Genomic DNA, 18133 nt, shown 5'->3' on the forward strand with positions numbered 1-18133 from the left:
GGCTTGTCTCGGTTTAAGTTTCTGACATTAGGGAATCACAAGATTCAAACCTATACAAGCTTGTTTCAGGGAGGGGAAGAGCAGCTTTACCTAAAGACAAAACAAACTCAAATTTGGACTTTTGGACCATGTTCATAGCAAAGATTTAACATTTAATAAAGACAATTAACTTGCATTTTCAGAATTCAAACTTTAAATCTGCAAAAAAATAAAATAAAATAATTGAAATATGATAGGGTGTCATTGACAGGAAACATTCAACACCTTCTTATTGAGCACAACCAAAATATTTGCTGTTGGTCATTTTCCATTTATGAGGGAAATGGAGTGGCTGTCCAACTGGCTCATGCTACATTTTTTGCTTTACAAAAAAGAAACAATCCACCAAATAAATGGTTACAATCCTTTTGATTTTAAATTGCAAAAAATGATTTTTTTTAAAAGAAAAGTTGGTTTGGAAAAAAAGTGAAAATAAGTGCTGATGTGAGTATTTAACAACAAATAGCAAAAACTTCAAGAACTTTATGTGTTAATGGCAACACATATCTTGCTCATTATTCTCAGGACTCATCAGTCAAAGTTATTAATGTCCCATGTACTCTCTCCTCACACAGTAGTGCTACTGTCTTACGAACAGCATCCCATGAGTAATTTGCCATGTCCGTTGGAGACGGGCAGTCTGTGGGTTCGCGTTGTGGAATTTTATTGTCATATTTTAGCTGAGTGGGAGCAACATGTGAGTGATAAATGACAGAGGTCAGACAGTAAGGTAAACACAACGTTCTGGTCTTAAGTTTTGTTACAGTCTGGCCTGATTTTTTTCTGCCTTCTTTTCATGATGTAGACAGGGGCGTCAGCACATCCTGGTTCCACCCTTTTAGTAAAGGTTGAAGGAATATAAATGATTGAATGATTTAAGAAATCTGCACTAAATATCTAACCTTAGGCCTGTTTGTCCCTATAAACATAATATTAAATTTGTGGTTTTATGTACTTATTAGACTTAATTTCCTTTATTCTGCCCTAATATCCCTGTCTAAATACCCATGAATTCACACAAATGGACTTCACAAGTGACGTTGTTGCTCTGGACTTATGTGAATGATAGCTTTTGTTGCTTTGTGCCACTTTTTGCACATTATTTTTAGCTCCTAAACCACACATGCTGGTTTATTGACTGTTGAGAGATTTTTTTTCTTCCTTTTTTTTAAATTTAAAGGTTAGGAAGAAGCTGTATGTTGAAAAAGTATCCAAATATGTTTTTTTACTTTTTGTGTTTAAAGGAAGAAACAAATGCAAGTTGTGCACACATTGTAAATCAAAAGTTCTTCAACTCAAATGAGGAGTCAACTGAGTGACTTTTCATTCTGCCAGTGGTATTGTGTAGTTTCCTCATGGCCTGTTTTTTACCTGATTAAAGACCCACTCCAAAAAAAATGTGTTTTTGATGTTTTAACATGTTCTTGTAGCATTTTTTCTGATGATTGAGGACATGTATAAAGAAAATTACGATTTAAATTGCATTTAAGAGTACTTCTTTATTCAAAACCATCCATAATGAAAACCCACTTTCCAGACAATTGCTTGAGCAAACAAAATGTTTTAGGAAAATCAACCTGGTTAGAAACCTTTTCAGAAAAGTAAATAATCATTTGGTAATCAGGTAGGCCTCTCAGGTTTTGTTTGCTTTACTACTATATTACAGATTAACAATTTTTTGTAAGAATGGATAGATGCTCCCCAGGAATCCATGAAATCAAGTGTGGAGTTTTCCATGGATCTTTTTTAAACCCAATCATTCTTAAAGTCCCACTCAGATGAAAATTGTGTTTTTTTCTGGCTCAAAACTGGACAGCTCCAATATTGCTCCCCATTTTTGTGTCACTTGTAATGTCAGGTCGGGGTTGAGAGGGGCTGAAGCTAGTTGCTGGGAATGGGGAGGGCGTACTCCAGGCCAACAGTCCCCCCCACAACAAATTTCTAATGAACTATAGCTGCTCTGCAGAATCTATGTCCTATAAAACAACACTGTTTTTTTCTTTAGGCTAAAAATGGCATAATTATAATTAAAGGACCACTGGGAACACCTTTACAGTAGATCCAAAGATGATTGGACTGGGACTTTAAAGAACTGCACTCTGGGTGTCCAGTGGAATCCTGGATGCAGTTCATAGAGTTTGTTCTCTGCAGACAAAACCAAAGTTTCTGAGACTCTGAAAAACATCCCGTTTACAGCTGAACCGAGACGCTTAAAGGTCAGAGCTGAGCACGAGCTGCATTCTGTGACACATTATAATTCTGTACTTGTTACAGGCACCTACAGGTTAGGTGGCGTGATAGAAAGCATAAACAGCAGTGCTTGCTGAGGTGCATTGTGGATAGGGGATTCTGCAAAGAGGTGATGATATGTGAGGAATGTTCACAACTCTCGTTGTTGAACTAGGACAAACAGATTACATTCTGGGATACATTATCTCTGGCAAAGATGAAAGCCTGAAGACCAGATTTTCAAATATAGCAGGATTACTATCAATAGTAAAATGAAAATACAAGACACAAATACCCAATTCTCCTCATGCTGAACAAAACTGCTGTCAACGTTTGACCCCCTCCAGAACTTTGGTGTTGTGTCTCACTTAAGTTACATCTCACAAATGAAGAGTGAGAAAGACTAACTCAAATGGAAACACCATGTGTGTTGCACTGCAGTGGGGTGGTCGACACTGCTGCTTCACAGCAGGGTCACCCTTCCTCAGATCCCAGGCTGAGCTATGTGAGGAGCTTACATGTTTAGGGGGGATTGCTGAAAACAAATTGTCCATAAGAGAGCGTGTCTGTCTCTGTGTGGCCCTGTGATGGACTGGCAACCTGTCTAGGACCTGGATCCCTCGTGCGCAGTCACCTCTGAGGTCTAACACACACCCTGAACAGGGATTTAGGAAGAAATGAATGGAGAATTTAAACTGATGGTTGACTGAAACCTGTCGCGTTTCATTAATGAAAATAGCTGGTTTTGGAGCATACGCTCCAAAGATCGTTTTTTAAAACTGAATATTGAGAGGATCTGCAGGATGCTAGTGTATGTACAACATTTATGTACATTACACTAGACTGTCAAAAGGGTTTTGACTATGGACATAAAAGATACAGATACTTATGGAAAAAGTCGATTGACCACTAGGAGCAGTATCAGTTCAAAACCACAAAAAACTGATACTGTATACAATCGATCAGGAAGAAAATAATCGATTTCATGTCTCCTTTTGTTGTCTTTGCCTTTTTATGTTCATGTGATGAAAGCTTCCATCCTGGTCGTGGAACAGTGGACCAGCTCTACACCCTCTTTAGGGTGCAGGAGGGTTTGTGGGAGTTCGCTCATCCAGTCCAAATGTTTTTTGTGGATGTGGAGAAAGTGTTCGACCGCGTCCCCCGAGGTATCCAGTGGAGGGTGATCTGGGAGTATGGGGTCTGGGGAGCCTTACTGAGGGTGACCGGAGTAAGAGCTTGGTTCGCATAGCCGGCAGTAAGTCAGACCTGTTCTCGGTACACGTTGGACTCCGGCAGGACTGCCCTTTTATCATCGGTTCTATTCATAGCTTTTATGGACAGAATTTCTCGACTCAGCCAGGGGCCGGAGGGGGTCTGGTTTGGGGACCACAGGATTTCCTCTCTGCTTTTTGCAGATGATGTTGCCCTGTTGGTTTAATTCAGCCGGGACCTCCAGTGTGCATTGGGGCGGTTTGCGGCAGAGTGTGAAGCGGCTGGGAAGAGATTCAGCTCCACTAAATCTGAGGCCATGGTTCTCAACCGGAGAAAGGTAGTTTTCCATCTCTCGGTTGGTGGAGGAGTTTAAATATCTTGGGGTCTTGTTAACGAGTGAGGGAAGACCGGAGCATGAGATTGACAGGCAGATTGGAGCGGCATCCATAGTTATGCGGTCGCTGTATCGGTCCATTGTGGTGAAGAGAGAGCTGAGCCATAAAGCAAAGCTCTCAATTTACCGGTCGATCTTCGTTCCAATACTCACCTATGGTCAGGAGCTCTGGGTCATGACCAAAAGAACGAGGTCCTGAATACAAGCAGCTGAAATGAGCTTCCTCCGTAGGGTGACTAAGCGCCCCCTTAGAGATGGCATGAGAAGCTCGGTCACCCGCGAAGAGCTTGGAGTAGAACCGCTTCTCCTCCACATAGAAAGAAGCCAGTTGAGGTGGCTCGGGCATCTAGTACGGATGCCTCCTGGATGCCTCCCTGGGGAGGTGTTCCGGGCATGTCCCGGAGGCACCGGAGGGGGACCCAGGACACGTTGGAGATACTATGTCTGTCAGCTGGCCTCCAGAGGAGCTGGAGGAAGTTCGGGGTGAGAGAAGTCTGGGCATCTTTGCTTAGACTGCTGCCCCCGTGACCCGGTCCCGGATAAGCGGAGGAAGATGGATGGATGGTGATGAAAGCAAAAAGAAGCCCAATCACCGGCTTGCTTTGATCAAGTCAGTACAATTACAACTAGCTGAAAGTGAACAATAGTGAGGATTGTGTGTTGTGTTCACTAAACATATGATGCCAGTTCAGACGAGGAAAACAAGACGTACATGGATCTATTTGTCTGCATATGGGTGCATCAGAATGCAGCGGAGCAGGAAGCTAGTGGCCCAGTCAGCATATTTTCTGCATCACAAACACAGCATTTTTTCTTCTGAATCGCTATTAGAATAAATACTTAGAAGTGCAATGTAAGTCTAATTTTCTTTATGTATGTCCTCCATCATCAGAAAAATGCCACAGGAACATGTTAAAAAACACCAAAAACATGATTTTTCACTGGAGTGGGTCTTTAACCCTTGTGCTATCCTAGGCACTTTAACATTGGGAGTTGGGTGATCTAGACCCACTAGACAGTGCTCTGAACCTTTTTTCTTTAATGATTTGTGATCTTCACTGGTGTCCATGGATTACATGAAATCTTTCCACCTTTATCCACCTTTGTCATGGTAGGGAGAACATGTCAATGTAAGGGTGGGGTCATCTAAGATAGCACAAGGGTTAAGGTGGGAAAAAGACATTCACCTCGTCAAATACAACAAGACATCAAGCAGGTCAGGCAGTGCAGCATCATTAACCATTTATGCACTGATCATCAAAACTTTATGGTTAGTTCAAAGTCATTCTCTGCGGTTCTCCTCAGGGATGAAAGTATGGAGTGTAAAATAAAATCCATTGATAAACAAGCTTAAGAAAGAAAGAATATTCCACTTTGGAAAAACATGTCCTGCTATCTTGAACAGTGATGTTGCTTTTTCTGACGCAAACAAGGCTTGAAAAATCACAATAACAGAACTGCTGCACCAGTACTTTCCGAGTGGTAGACTCACTTTTCTGTCATCAATCAAATCAAACTTTATTTGTAAAATAATCATAAAATGTTTTACAGTATAGTACGTAGCAAAAACATTTTTCAATTTAAAAACCAAAAGCAAAAACAAAGACCTTCACACACACACTCACACATTGTTAAACACACATCTGTACCGAAATTTCAGTAAAAGCCTGATTTTGGTGCCCACAAGAAAATGTGCCTTCAGAATTCACAATGTGACCTGCTCAATATTGAGGCAGCTTACCCTTTTAGAAACACAACCCCAGATATGAAGAACCATTGTAAAGATGATTGAACCCTGTAAGAAGGAAATCAGGTCTGCATGTATGATCAAAATGAATCACTCTTTGTTTGGTGCCATCTGCCCGCCAATCTGCTTTTTGCTTTTCTTTATGGGATGTTGCGTCTGTCTGCTCACACATGAAGTAAATGTTACCTGCTAACTTGTAGTTTTTATTTGTCTTTGAATGCACTAACCTTTGATGTATTGGTCAATTCCTTTTTGATGCCATCTCCCATCATTCCCTAGAAAAAGGAAGCTGAAAATTTGCTAAAAATAAGCATGGCAGCTAACACTGGTAATTTTTCATAACGTCTTTGTGATGTTGCTTTACAAATAAAGAAAGGCATTGTCTTCCAGTGTTAAATCATTAGACATTTTAACAGGTCAATACAAAATATTTATGCCAAAATAATGTTCTAAACTGGTACTGCACACTCTCAGCTGTTGGTTTAACTAAGCTAATAGTATGTGCAAGAATACATTTAATTACATTTAATTACATTTGCCAAATTGTACAAAAGTAGATAAAAAGTAGATAATAAAAAGTCAGTATCATTCATATAAACATTTTTTCAGAGTATAGTCAGAGATATGTTGTGTTTTACTTTATTGAAACTTTCAATGACTTGTGCCAAAAGGACTTACTCAAGTGGACATGCTAACACGGCCCATATACAGTTCAAGGGACGCCACAGGGACCTCCTACGAGTTGACCTCTGAACCTCAGAGAAGACAGATATTAGAGTTTATTTGCTCTGTCTTGGAACATGGAGCCCCCATGAAATATGCTTCCTTCCCCCCCATTAAAAACTAGCACCAGAACAACCGACACGCAGTAAAAATGTCAGAGTTTAAATAAAGTACAGGCTCCTGCTGTTGAAGGAGAAAAGAGGGATCTGTTTGGGCTTTTTCAGATTCAGTGTATTCTTCCTCAGATTCTAGTTTAACTTCAAAATGGTTTGAATGGAAGCATTTAAAGGTCTAGCTTATGAATTTGTCACTCGAAAGATCGAAGTGTGTGCTGGTGGGCTGAAATAATGAATGAAATTCATTTCGGAACGTTTACATGGGTGGCACACGCAGAGTGAAAAGAAAACACCCAACACCTGGACAAGGAATGTGAGCGCAGTCTGGAAGAGGATTCTGGGTAGCGAAGCAGCCACAGCTCAGTTCATGTTCAAGTAGCTCAGCCACAAACGAAGTGCGCGGGCCTTCAACTGAGACATGATGTTCCCGAACACTTTATAGGCCGAGTCAGTGCCAGGTCTGAACCTGAACCACAGAATGCAAAACTTCTGGATGCCAAAAGTCCAGAAAATGTAAATCAAACTACCTGATGGCGACGCATAAAGAATACCTTTTTCCCAGTAATAAACAGACAATATATTTTAGAAAAATATCAGTCAGTTTTACACCAGGACAGACCCACTTCAGAATTATGAATGACCTTAGATTTAACTTGGAAACAGGCAAATTTTCTGACTTGGCGCTGTTGAATCTAAGTGTTATGGCTTGACGCCTTTACTTTATGACGCAGACTCAGTGGCTTTACTCATTTACTCATTGACTCGACATGAGAACTGGACCAAGTACGTGTGATGTCACCCCTAGACAATGGCTTACTTTCGACTGACAAAACAAAGTCAATTCAGTGGCCATATTGCAGCCAGAAGATATCAGTAAGTAGTGATTGTTCCCAGTCGGTCTGAGTCTGCATTTCTATGGCAACCACTTTCACCAATCAGGAGTGAGCCTGTTAAAAGTCCACACACCTACTACATGAATGCGGGCTCCGGAGAATCTGTCAGTCTAACATTTCAAATGTTCAACGTGAGACCACATACTTTTATTGAGGCATTTGAAAAAATATCCAAAAACAGTTTTTAGAAAATGAAAGGAGGTTACAAGGGGGTATAGGAACTTATATATCAAAATATCCATACATTTAAGATAACGTACAAGGAAACTCTAGTTTCACTTTACAAAGATAAGAGGAATTAAAAATGCCATTTGATCTCATTCCAAATGTGTGAACTTGAACATTGTGAAATAATGAATCAGTTCTACATTTGTGACGTGTGATAATGTTTTCTGAATGGATGTGATCATGTCTTCTCATGATAATCAACAAGTATCACATTTCTGCTACATGACATGCAATGCATGATATTGTTTGAGGAAATTCTGAAAGAATATTTGCTGAGGATAACCAATAAGCACTCGGTTTTCTTACTTGACAAAAAAATCTCACTTGATCTGATCAGAACTGGATTATGAAAACTAGACAAAAATGTGAAATAAAATAACTCAGTAGGGTTGGGATTATATAAATTAGTTTCTTACCATTTCTTTTCAATCAATAAATTAAACCATACTTGACTTTAGCTAATAATCATATTTAAATAATCTAATGTGGCCTAATTGTCCATTTTATGCCTAACTGCAAAAAACTCTTTTTACTATTATGAGTAATAATACAGTTATTTCTTTCTTACATTTTTATTATGTTTACTTTATTTTTCAGTCAATTGCTTCAGTCAGGCATTGCTTTGTTTCTAAAAATGAGTTTGATAATATCTGTTTGTTTTTTTGTTGCACTGTTTACAATTATTCATATTCATAGAAAACATTCCTTTAAACTAATAAATCAAATCAAATAAAAAAAAGAGGATTAGCAAGAACATGTTAAAACAGGTATCAGATCAAGAACGGTTATTCTGACAAAAGACACTGACTGGGAAATGGCTCTTGATTTCACTGTAAAAATCTGGAATTTTTGGCTTTTTGGAGTCAGTGGCTCTTTCCTGTTTGGAATGCCAGGAGAGAGAGGTCACTCACTGCAGTCTCATATACAGTCAACGGTTTAACCCTGTATTACGGATTTTAGGTAAGAAGAGATAAATGCTCCCCAGAAATTCATGAAATTGGGTGTGGAGTTCCCCATGGATCAGTATTAGGCCCAATACATTTGAATCTACAGATGTGGCTACTTGGGAGATGATCAGGAGACATGGAAATAAATGTCACAACTTTACATCACTGTGTCCTAATGACCCAGAAACTGTAATTTTTTTAGGGTATCCTGGATATAAAGTCACTGACAGTAAACAAGGGTTAGAGAGCTCTGAACCCTCGCCGTGTGTCAAAAAACATGGTTGTTCTTGTCTGAGCTGAATTTTATCACCCACATTCGGAATGCTGTAAAACAGGTTTTTATCATCTTAAAAATTCCCAAAGTCTGCCAACTTCTTTCTCTCTGCAGCGTGGAGGTGTTGATGCATGTTTTCTTTCCACCAGATTGTCATGCACTGTTCAGTTCTCTGCTCTTCCCCAAAATTCTATTTCAAACCAACGAGTACCTCAGAACTCCATTCGGAGTGGGAACACATCATACCAGCTTTAAAAATGCTGCATTGACACCCCCTCCCCCTCCTTCTCCTATGCTTGGATGGATAGATTACAGTATAAAAAAGTCTGTTTTTTTGTAATGCGTTTTAATTATGAGACCTTGCAGAGTCTGAGTTTGTCCAGTTCTGATGGTTTTTGATTTATCCCAAACAATGATGACTAAAACTCTGCTGGAATATCTCAAGGCTGAAGAAACTGCTTTTTATTCGACCTTAGCTATTACTTGTGTTTCATTTATTTATTAATTCACTTTTTTGGTGTGATTTAAATTCTCTTTTCCTTTGTTTATTTAAGCCTATTATTTTAATAGCATATTCTTATTGTTGCTTTAAAGTATTTAACCCATTTTTTTTTACAGATTGTTTTGGCTTTTTAACCGTGCTTTTGCCTTTGTGTGTGTGTGTGTGTGTGTGTGTGTGTGTGTGTGTGTGTGGGTGTGTGTGCGTGTGTGTGTGTGTGGGGGGGGGGTCCCTGAGTCTTTTCTAGTTGAGGATCTCTCACTGGAGCGGGACTTTAATATTTCTACATTTTCACAACCCCTTTACAAAATTCATTGTCATTCATTTAGTTGATTGTGTCGAATCAGTCACACTGAAATGTGCTGGACTTAAAATGTTTGATGTTTTTTTTTTTTAAACGACTATAAGAAAAGCAGAAACTTGACGGGCCTTTTTCTGGACTCTATACTGACTCCAAGTGGACACATTCATAGACATCACAGATATTCAAATGTGATTTTTTTTTTGGTCAAATTGGCAAATATTTCTCTTTTTTGAAAGCTACATGATTAAATTCTTGCTTAGGTAAAACCGACAACCGTTTTTTAGTGTTTTAGCCAAAAACGTCTTTTGATTATGAATTGTTTCAAAAACAAGAAAAAAAGAAAAAGATAAAAAAAACAAAGAAAGGTAAAAAAAATAAAAAATAAAACTCCATATAACAAAATGCAATGGCAAATAAGAAAACTAACATCGAATTGAAAAAAATCTTTGACTCCAAAGTACATTTTATGAAGATTTTAGTTAGTAAAATAAACATTCTTAAAATGCCGTATAGGTCGCATGACATGTAACCTATTTTTTAAGGAATCAAAAAACATAACATCCACTAAGAAAATGTCTTCGAAATGTCTTTGAAAGGGTGTGAAAGTTTATAGAACATCAAAGTCTTAAAACTTGGTGATCTAAGAAAAAAAAGAGCTAGGTGTTTTTTACTCAAATGTTCTACCGATACTTTGTAATCTACGATTCTTTATTTTTAATTAATTAAATGTTTTGTTTTGTTGCTTTTTTTTAAATCTCTCCTCTTTCTTCTTTCATATCTTTCTAAATTAAATCAGTGATATTAAAGAAAAACCCTTAACTGAATTTGTTTTTAAGAATATTTTGCATAGAATCTTTAAAAAATAAAACAGTTACTTTATTTAGAAGATATTAAAAAACCATCTCGCTACAAAGTCCTTTGTGATTTTACCTATTAATGTTGTGACTAGTTGTATAGCATAGTGTTAAGTATATCTACCATAAAGCCACTAAAACAGTTTTTAGTGGCTTTATGTGCCGTTTCACTCATTTTGAGCAGTTTGATTTTTCTGATGCCCTAACAGTACATTCAAAATAAGATACATTTTTACAATATTTGATATTTAGTTATCAATTTCAATATTATCCAATACAGAATTACTTGGAAAGGCAATCAAAATTTGTTTTTGTTTTTTTCAATGCTGCCACTTTACTGAGGAAAATGCATAAATGGAAGGAGAGTGTGTGAGCTGCACAAACATCCAAAGAAGTGAACGACAAATCTTTTCAGGAACTAACCAGAATTGGCCACAAGAGGACAGCATTCAATCACTTAGTTGAACGTCTGCTAACTCAGGTTCTCGAGATACTCTGTGTTTCAACAATGACAGGTGATTCCTGGTTCTTTTATTTAGAGGCAGAAAAGTCAGAGATGGCTGGAAAAAAAGGGTGTTTACGGCATAAATTACAGCAAAGTCATTCTGATTTTTTTTTAAATTGGGTAAAAACATTTCTGTATATTACCCCCCCCCCCCCAAAAAAAAGACATTGTTTATTGATTATTTGGATATGTGGATATAATGTATTGCCACCTCTTTTCTTCCTTTTTTTTTTTTTTACCAACACTGATCTCTTGTTGCTTCAGCTTCCTGTCCTTTTTTACTTTCTAACAAAATATTTTATAAATCTAAAACTGAAATTTGGGAATGTGCACATATAATTCCATTTTAACCTCTTGACATCTATTGACGTAAATAAGGATCAAAGCAGTTTGACTTCAAAATGACCTTAATTTACCTTCTACCTGAAAGCAAAAGCATACGTGATTTGTTTTTTCTTCAATGGATGGAAATAAATTCTGGTGTCAAGGGTTTCAATTTCCACCATGTATGGATTTATGTGCTTCTCTTTTCATTTTTGGAAAATTCAAAGTTTAATATGTTCGGCTGCGTTTTGCAGATGAACATTTTCCTCCATTTACACAAACAACTTTAGCAAAACAAAAGCTCCAAAATAAAATACAAATAGTAATAAATACTTAACAAAATTAAAATTCTTCCCTCTGTTTTTTAATCTGAGCCAACACCAGCAACAATGTCTTTTAGTTCATATAGTTAAAGTTATATAATATAGTTAAATAGTAGTATATGTTTATATAATAGATTATTTATATTATATAATAGTATATATTATGTAGTTATAGTACATATAGTTAGTCCAGTTATGCTTTAGTAACAAGCAAACACATGTTTTCTATGCAACTGTAATTGTCACTGTAAAAAGATATTATAAATAAATAAATGAGTTATTTAACATTAAGGAGTAGTTACATTTGTTTTTCATTAAAATTCAGTTACATGTATAAGTTATATCTGGCCCTTTGAGGACAACCACTATGCTGATGTGGCCCTCGGTGAAAATGAGTTTGACACCCCTGTGCTAAATCAATGAACGACTATGTTGACCCAAACAGCTTCTTTTATACAAAACTACAGTTTTAATCCACTATTTATGCAATTATCATCAATGTATTGTTACGAATGTGATGTGACACAAAGAGCAACGTGTGCTATTTCTACATAAACCCACTCGCACTTTTGGAAATGAGTTCTGAAGGCCGTTTTGTTAAAAAGAAGTCCTTCAGCTGATCCAGTCATCTCTGAATCATCTGTAAAAACAAAAACCTCCCTCAAAACCACACATTTTTCTCAACTCCAGCCTGATTCTCTTATGTGTACCTCTAAGTGTCAGTGATACATTCTTGTCTCCTCCTGTTTTCTCTGGTTCTTCATTCTATATGTAAATCCTAAGGTCTGTTTTCAGGTAAATTGTGGACTCACCTGAACTTATGCACTCGTGTGCATACACTGATCCAGTAAATACGATGGTTTCCTAACATTTTTGCTTATTTAGCTGGCCCACTGACTGCAAATGAGAACTGGACTGAGTGACCCCTCCCTCTTGGCATTCCAAACAGGAAGCACCCGCTGGTTCCAAGAAGCCAAAATTCCATAGACTTCTTTAGAGAGATAAACAGCTGTTACTCAGTCCTTATTTCTGTCAGAATAACCATTCTGTATCTGATACATTTTGTTTCCACGTTCTTGATAATCCAATTTTTTTTATATTTTTGTCCGTAGTGCAACTTAAAAGTAGGTCACGTCAAACATTCAAAATGTTCAATTGACACATTTCTTGTAGCCCACTTTCAGTGGTAGGAGTGTGGCCTTCTAAAAAAAAACCACACCTGACATACAAGAGTGGTTGCCATAGAGACATTGACTAAGACCGATTTGGACCAATCACTGCTTGCTTCCGTCGTCTGACTTGAACAAGTCAACGTCCATATCATGAAAAAAATTGCCACTGAATTGACTAAATTTGGTTGGAGCTGGAAGTAGGTCATTTTCTATGGGTGACGTCACACTCACTCACTCCAGTTCTCACATACAGTCAATGGGCTGGTTTTGGTCAATGAGCACTGAGATTTAGCTAACTCAAGGCCCCTTAACACTGTTTTGTATGTTAAAGGACTAGAATTGTTTGTAGCTTCACATGCCTTTCTAGTGCCTTAAGAGTTTAGCACAAGTGAGTGACTTTTTGCTTGGAAAGAAGAATCCTCAGATCAATCAGTTCTATAAAATCCAGCCGCTTTTCTGCATTTTTCTACGTTGCCTGACTGAACTAATTGACTCTTTCGGGCCTGATTATAGTTTTGTTAGGACTTGTCATGGACATTACATTGGGTTATATTACCAGAGTAGTTATTTCTGTGTTGAGGGTTAGCTCAAATAACAGCTCGGGTCTAAGAAGGTTAAAGACCCACTCCAAAGAAAATTGTGTTTTTGGTGTTTTTAACGTGTCCTTGGGGCCTTTTTTATAGATGATAGAGGACACATAGAAGGAAAATTATGCTCAAAATTTCATTTCTGAGTATTTCTTTATTCAACTCATTGTGAATCAACAGCAGATGGAAAAATGCAGTTTGAAAAAGATTGTATTTGTGACGTAGACAATATGCTGGGCGGGCCACAAACTCCCTTCTAGGAGTTCTCGCCAACAGGGAGGGGAAAGGGGGCGGGGTTGCTCCATTGCAGTGGTCCTGCCCACAACTCAGAAACACTGCCTGTCCACGGAAACTATGTTTGGTTTTTTTTGCTCAAAACAACACAATCATAATAAAAACACCACTGGGAATGCTATGTAAAGAGCTCAAAAGACATTTATGCCACTCTAATTAACCTAATATGAAAATATAGTTTGTAAATTTTCTTATCAGTTGTTGGTGGATGACACTACTGGGTCAAATTAGAAGGCATTTTTTTGTAGTATTACTTGGAAGTTAAGCAGGACATTTGTGAGAATGTCTCTCTGACTGTTATCATGATAGTGGAATCCCCCCTTCTGTAACCAGAAAAGAATAGATGGAAAATGTAAGTGTGAAATAAGAGTTGAGGGGTGTGCATGGGGGAAAAATGGAAAATATCCTTGTAGTCATGCTGGCTTGCTCTCACAGTCTGCACTGACAGGCCTGTGCATTCAGAGGGGGGACAAAACCACTCTCCAGTCACCCAGAATATTACTCAGAAGCTTGCAGGCTCAAAACTGTTTGGTGTTGCGTGTGTTACCATTGGTTACATCCACTGTGACGGTTACATCAGTTTGGAGCTTTCCGCCAAGAGAGGGTGTATTGCAGAGCGATTTGCATGAATGATTCCAGAACATTCACTCAGAAATGTGCAACAAAAAGCCTTTATGCATGTCCTTCTGTTTAGTCTTTCCTGACCAAAATCAACAAAAGGCATTGCTTTCTCACGTTTGGGGTAACATCCAGGATAGCAGGCAGGTAAGGAGACACTGTACAACAACAGTCTTATGAAATCTCAGAAAGGCATTTGGTTGAATTATCAGTTCCATAAATGGGGGAACTCCTTAAACTCCAACTCCAATCATCTTTTGATCTTTTTTAAAGTGTTCCTAGTGGAACTTAATTATGATCATACCATTTTTAGCCAAAATAAAAAGAAAAATGTGTTGTTTTCTAGGACACAGTTTCTGCAAAGCGGCAGCAGATAATTAGAATTTCACCTCTGAGTTGTAGGCGGGATCATTAGCGCAGAGCAACCCCACTCTTCTTTCCCGTCACCCATGACTGAGAGCTCTCTGTTTACAGGATTTACACCTATCTTACAGCCCCTCACACCCCCAACCTAACATTACCTGTACAAGTCAAGAACTTGAAGCTACCGAGCTATGTCAGATTGACCTGGCTGACCCACTAAGCAGACTAAACCGTTGGTTTCCTGTATGACGAACAAAATGAAAGTCTTTGCACTCTGATCAAGTTTAATTTTTTTTTAAATTATTATTTACATATTCAAAAATGGAATTAATTTTCATCTCCCCCCCCTTTTATTTAACCATAATTGCAGTCAAAAACTGCCTTTGCCCACCTGTCTGAGGTCAGCTAATCGACCTCCATTTATAATTGACATCAAAGATGACATAGCGACACCCACAGGACAAATCACTCAATGTGACTCCTACAACCAGTGCAATAACAATGGTGCGCAAGATGTCAGCCCGGGCAAGGAAAACAAAGATGTTCATAGTTCTATTTGTATACAAGTGGATGCATCAGAATGGAGCGTTGTGATTTGAATAAATACTCAGAAATACAATTCTGAGTTTAATTTTCTTTATATATGTCCTTCATCATCAGAAAAAATGCCACAAGAACATGTTAAAAACAGATTATAATTTTTGTGGGGAACGTTGTAGGTGGTCACCCTCCCTTCTGGCTGGAGGCTGTGCTCCATCAGCACCACACCTTGGTGGGGGGTCAAAGGGCTATTCTGGAGCCTGTTCATTTATGGGTGTTAGTGTCTCATTAGATTGTACGGCGCTACATTACATTACACAGCAGTTAATGGTGCTGAGAAAATGAATTCTGCTGACTTTGACATATACACGACTCCATTACAGCTAGAGGAATTACTGAAGCTTTTAGTTCTCTGAAGGCAGTAAATAGATCATAAACCAAATTACATTTAGTCATTTTAGATTGTAAAAGCAAAGCAAACACAACATTTTAGTTCCTGAATTACCTATTTTAGTAAGATTACTTGTAATGTTTTGCATTTGAATACAAACTGCTCTTATGTTCTATGCATATGAATATTTAATGTCCTGGATTATCTTCCTTTTCTTTTGGGTCTCCTTCAACTGCTCTTTGGTGTATCATGTTGAGTAGTTCCCAGTGCGGACTGAGCAGTCTGCTGGTGTCTCCGCCCATGTGCGGAAGATCAATGTCCTCCTGAAGTCGGAGATCAGCTCTTTTATGTGTTTGGGGTGAGGTCATCCACCCTGCGCCACAGCCACCATGTCTCTGTATGAGTGTGGAAACAGGATCGCACACAGAGGCATGGATGTAGAGGAAGAGGAGGAGGAGAAGAAGGCCGATGAAAAGATCTTCTTCTGTGCTTCTTAGCTTATAGTAGATAAAAAATGAGTGGAATAACATTTCTCTTTGAGTTTGGACTTTAATATTCAGATCTGTGCGTTTGTTTGTATTTTAATCTAGGTGACCAATAAACTCCATATCCTCTACTGGCTGTTTGCGTTTAACCAAAGGTGGAATCTGTGAAGATGCTGAAGGTTTGATGCATTAACGTGGAAGACTATAACTTAGGACAGATCTTTCCATCCATAACAAGCATCTGCTTGATGGGTTGTTTACCTTGAAGTGCCCATTGCTTTAAAGAAGTGAATAAATACTTGAGGACAACAACTACAACAATAATGATCGATCTGGAGAGTATTCCAGAAAGCTAGATTAAATATCCCGACTTTAATCAGCCACTGCCTCCAACAGATCAGTGCGTGGATGCAAAACAACTTTCTCCAGCTAAACTCAAACAAGACCGAAGTTATTATTTTTGGCCCACAGAAACAAAGAGAAAGTGTCAGCAGCTACCTTCATTCTCTGTCTCTTAAACCCTCAAATCAAGTCAGAAATCTAGGGGTAATCATGGACTCTGACCTGAACTTTAACAGCCATATCAAGTCAGTAACATCAGCGGCATTTTATCATCTGAAAAACATTGCCAAAATAAAAAAACATAGTGTCAAAGCCAGACCTGGAGATACTTATTCATGCATTTGTCTCCAGTAGGTTAGACTACTGTAACGGCCTGCTCACCGGCCTCTCCAAACGAGCTGTAAGACAGCTTCAGTACATCCAGAATGCTGCTGCTCGAGTCCTGACCAGAACCAGGAAGTATGATCACATTAGTCCTGTGCTCAGGTCTCTGCACTGGCTCCCTGTACCTCAAAGAATAGACTTCAAAGCAGCTCTGCTTGTGTACAAGTCTCTCCATGGCCGAGCACCAAAGTACATCTCTGACATGTTAGTGCCATATGAACCATCTTGTACTCTGAGGACCTCAGGGACCGGCCTCCTGTTGATTCCCAGAGTCAGATCTAAACAAGGGGAATCAGCGTTTCAATATTCTGCAGCTAAAATCTGGAACAGCCTCCCTGAAGTCGTAAGACAGGCCTCTTCTGTGTTCATGTTCAAATCTAGACTTAAAACATTTCTGTTTAGCCGTGTATATGACGTTGATTATTTCTATGATGTATTGTGATTTTAATACGTTTTTCTGTTTTGTGAAGCACCTTGAATTACTTTGTGTACGAATTGTGCTATACAAATAAACTTGCCTTGCCTTGCCTAATCCTGAACCTTGGCTAAAACCGGATACGAGTTGGCGTAATTACGCTCGACTTGGTAACCCTGGGTCAATGCGCGTGCACAGCAAGTACATAAAGGCATTCTCAATGGATCGCCGATATCCCAAGTCACCATGGAAACGCGTGGAGAACAAAAGAGAGCGCTATACTTCAGTGAGACGGAGTCGGAGATTTTGATGATGGCGTACGAAGATTATACGCCCATCAAAAAAGTAATACGGCTGCATCATCAAAAAAAAAAAAAGAGTTTCTGCTTGGAGAAAAATAACGGACAGAGTTACGCACAAGTTTCTGATCTTATTTCAAATTAAATTATAACTTATAAAACTTGAACTGATCCAATTGGTAACAAGTAAATGAGTTAAATTTATTCAGCCTAATTTCTTATGTCTGTCCAACTCAATAGTTGTTTATACAACTCAAATTTACATATTGATCTTACTAAATGTCATTTTACTCCAATTAAATTAAACGTTTTTCCATATTAATTTCTTTTACATCTTGAACTCTCATATGTCCAAGTTAGAGGCTGCAGATTTTCTCATTTTTACAAAATTAAAATAAATGATCCAGTGTGGATTTACAATATATACCAAGCATTCAATCATCATTCCTGATGTGCCTTACCAAAGAGCTCCAGTTTTGTTTCATCTGTCCAAAGGACATTTTCCCAGAAGCTTTGTGGCTTGTCAACATGCATTTTTGCAAATTCCCGTCTGGCTTTTTTATGATTACCTTTCAACAGTGGTGCCCTCCTTGGTCGTCTCCCATAAAGTCCACTCTGGCTCAAACAACGAC

The sequence above is a fragment of the Oryzias latipes genome, chromosome 21 (assembly GCF_002234675.1).
Source record: "Oryzias latipes chromosome 21, ASM223467v1".
Classification (NCBI taxonomy): Eukaryota; Metazoa; Chordata; class Actinopteri; order Beloniformes; family Adrianichthyidae; genus Oryzias; species Oryzias latipes.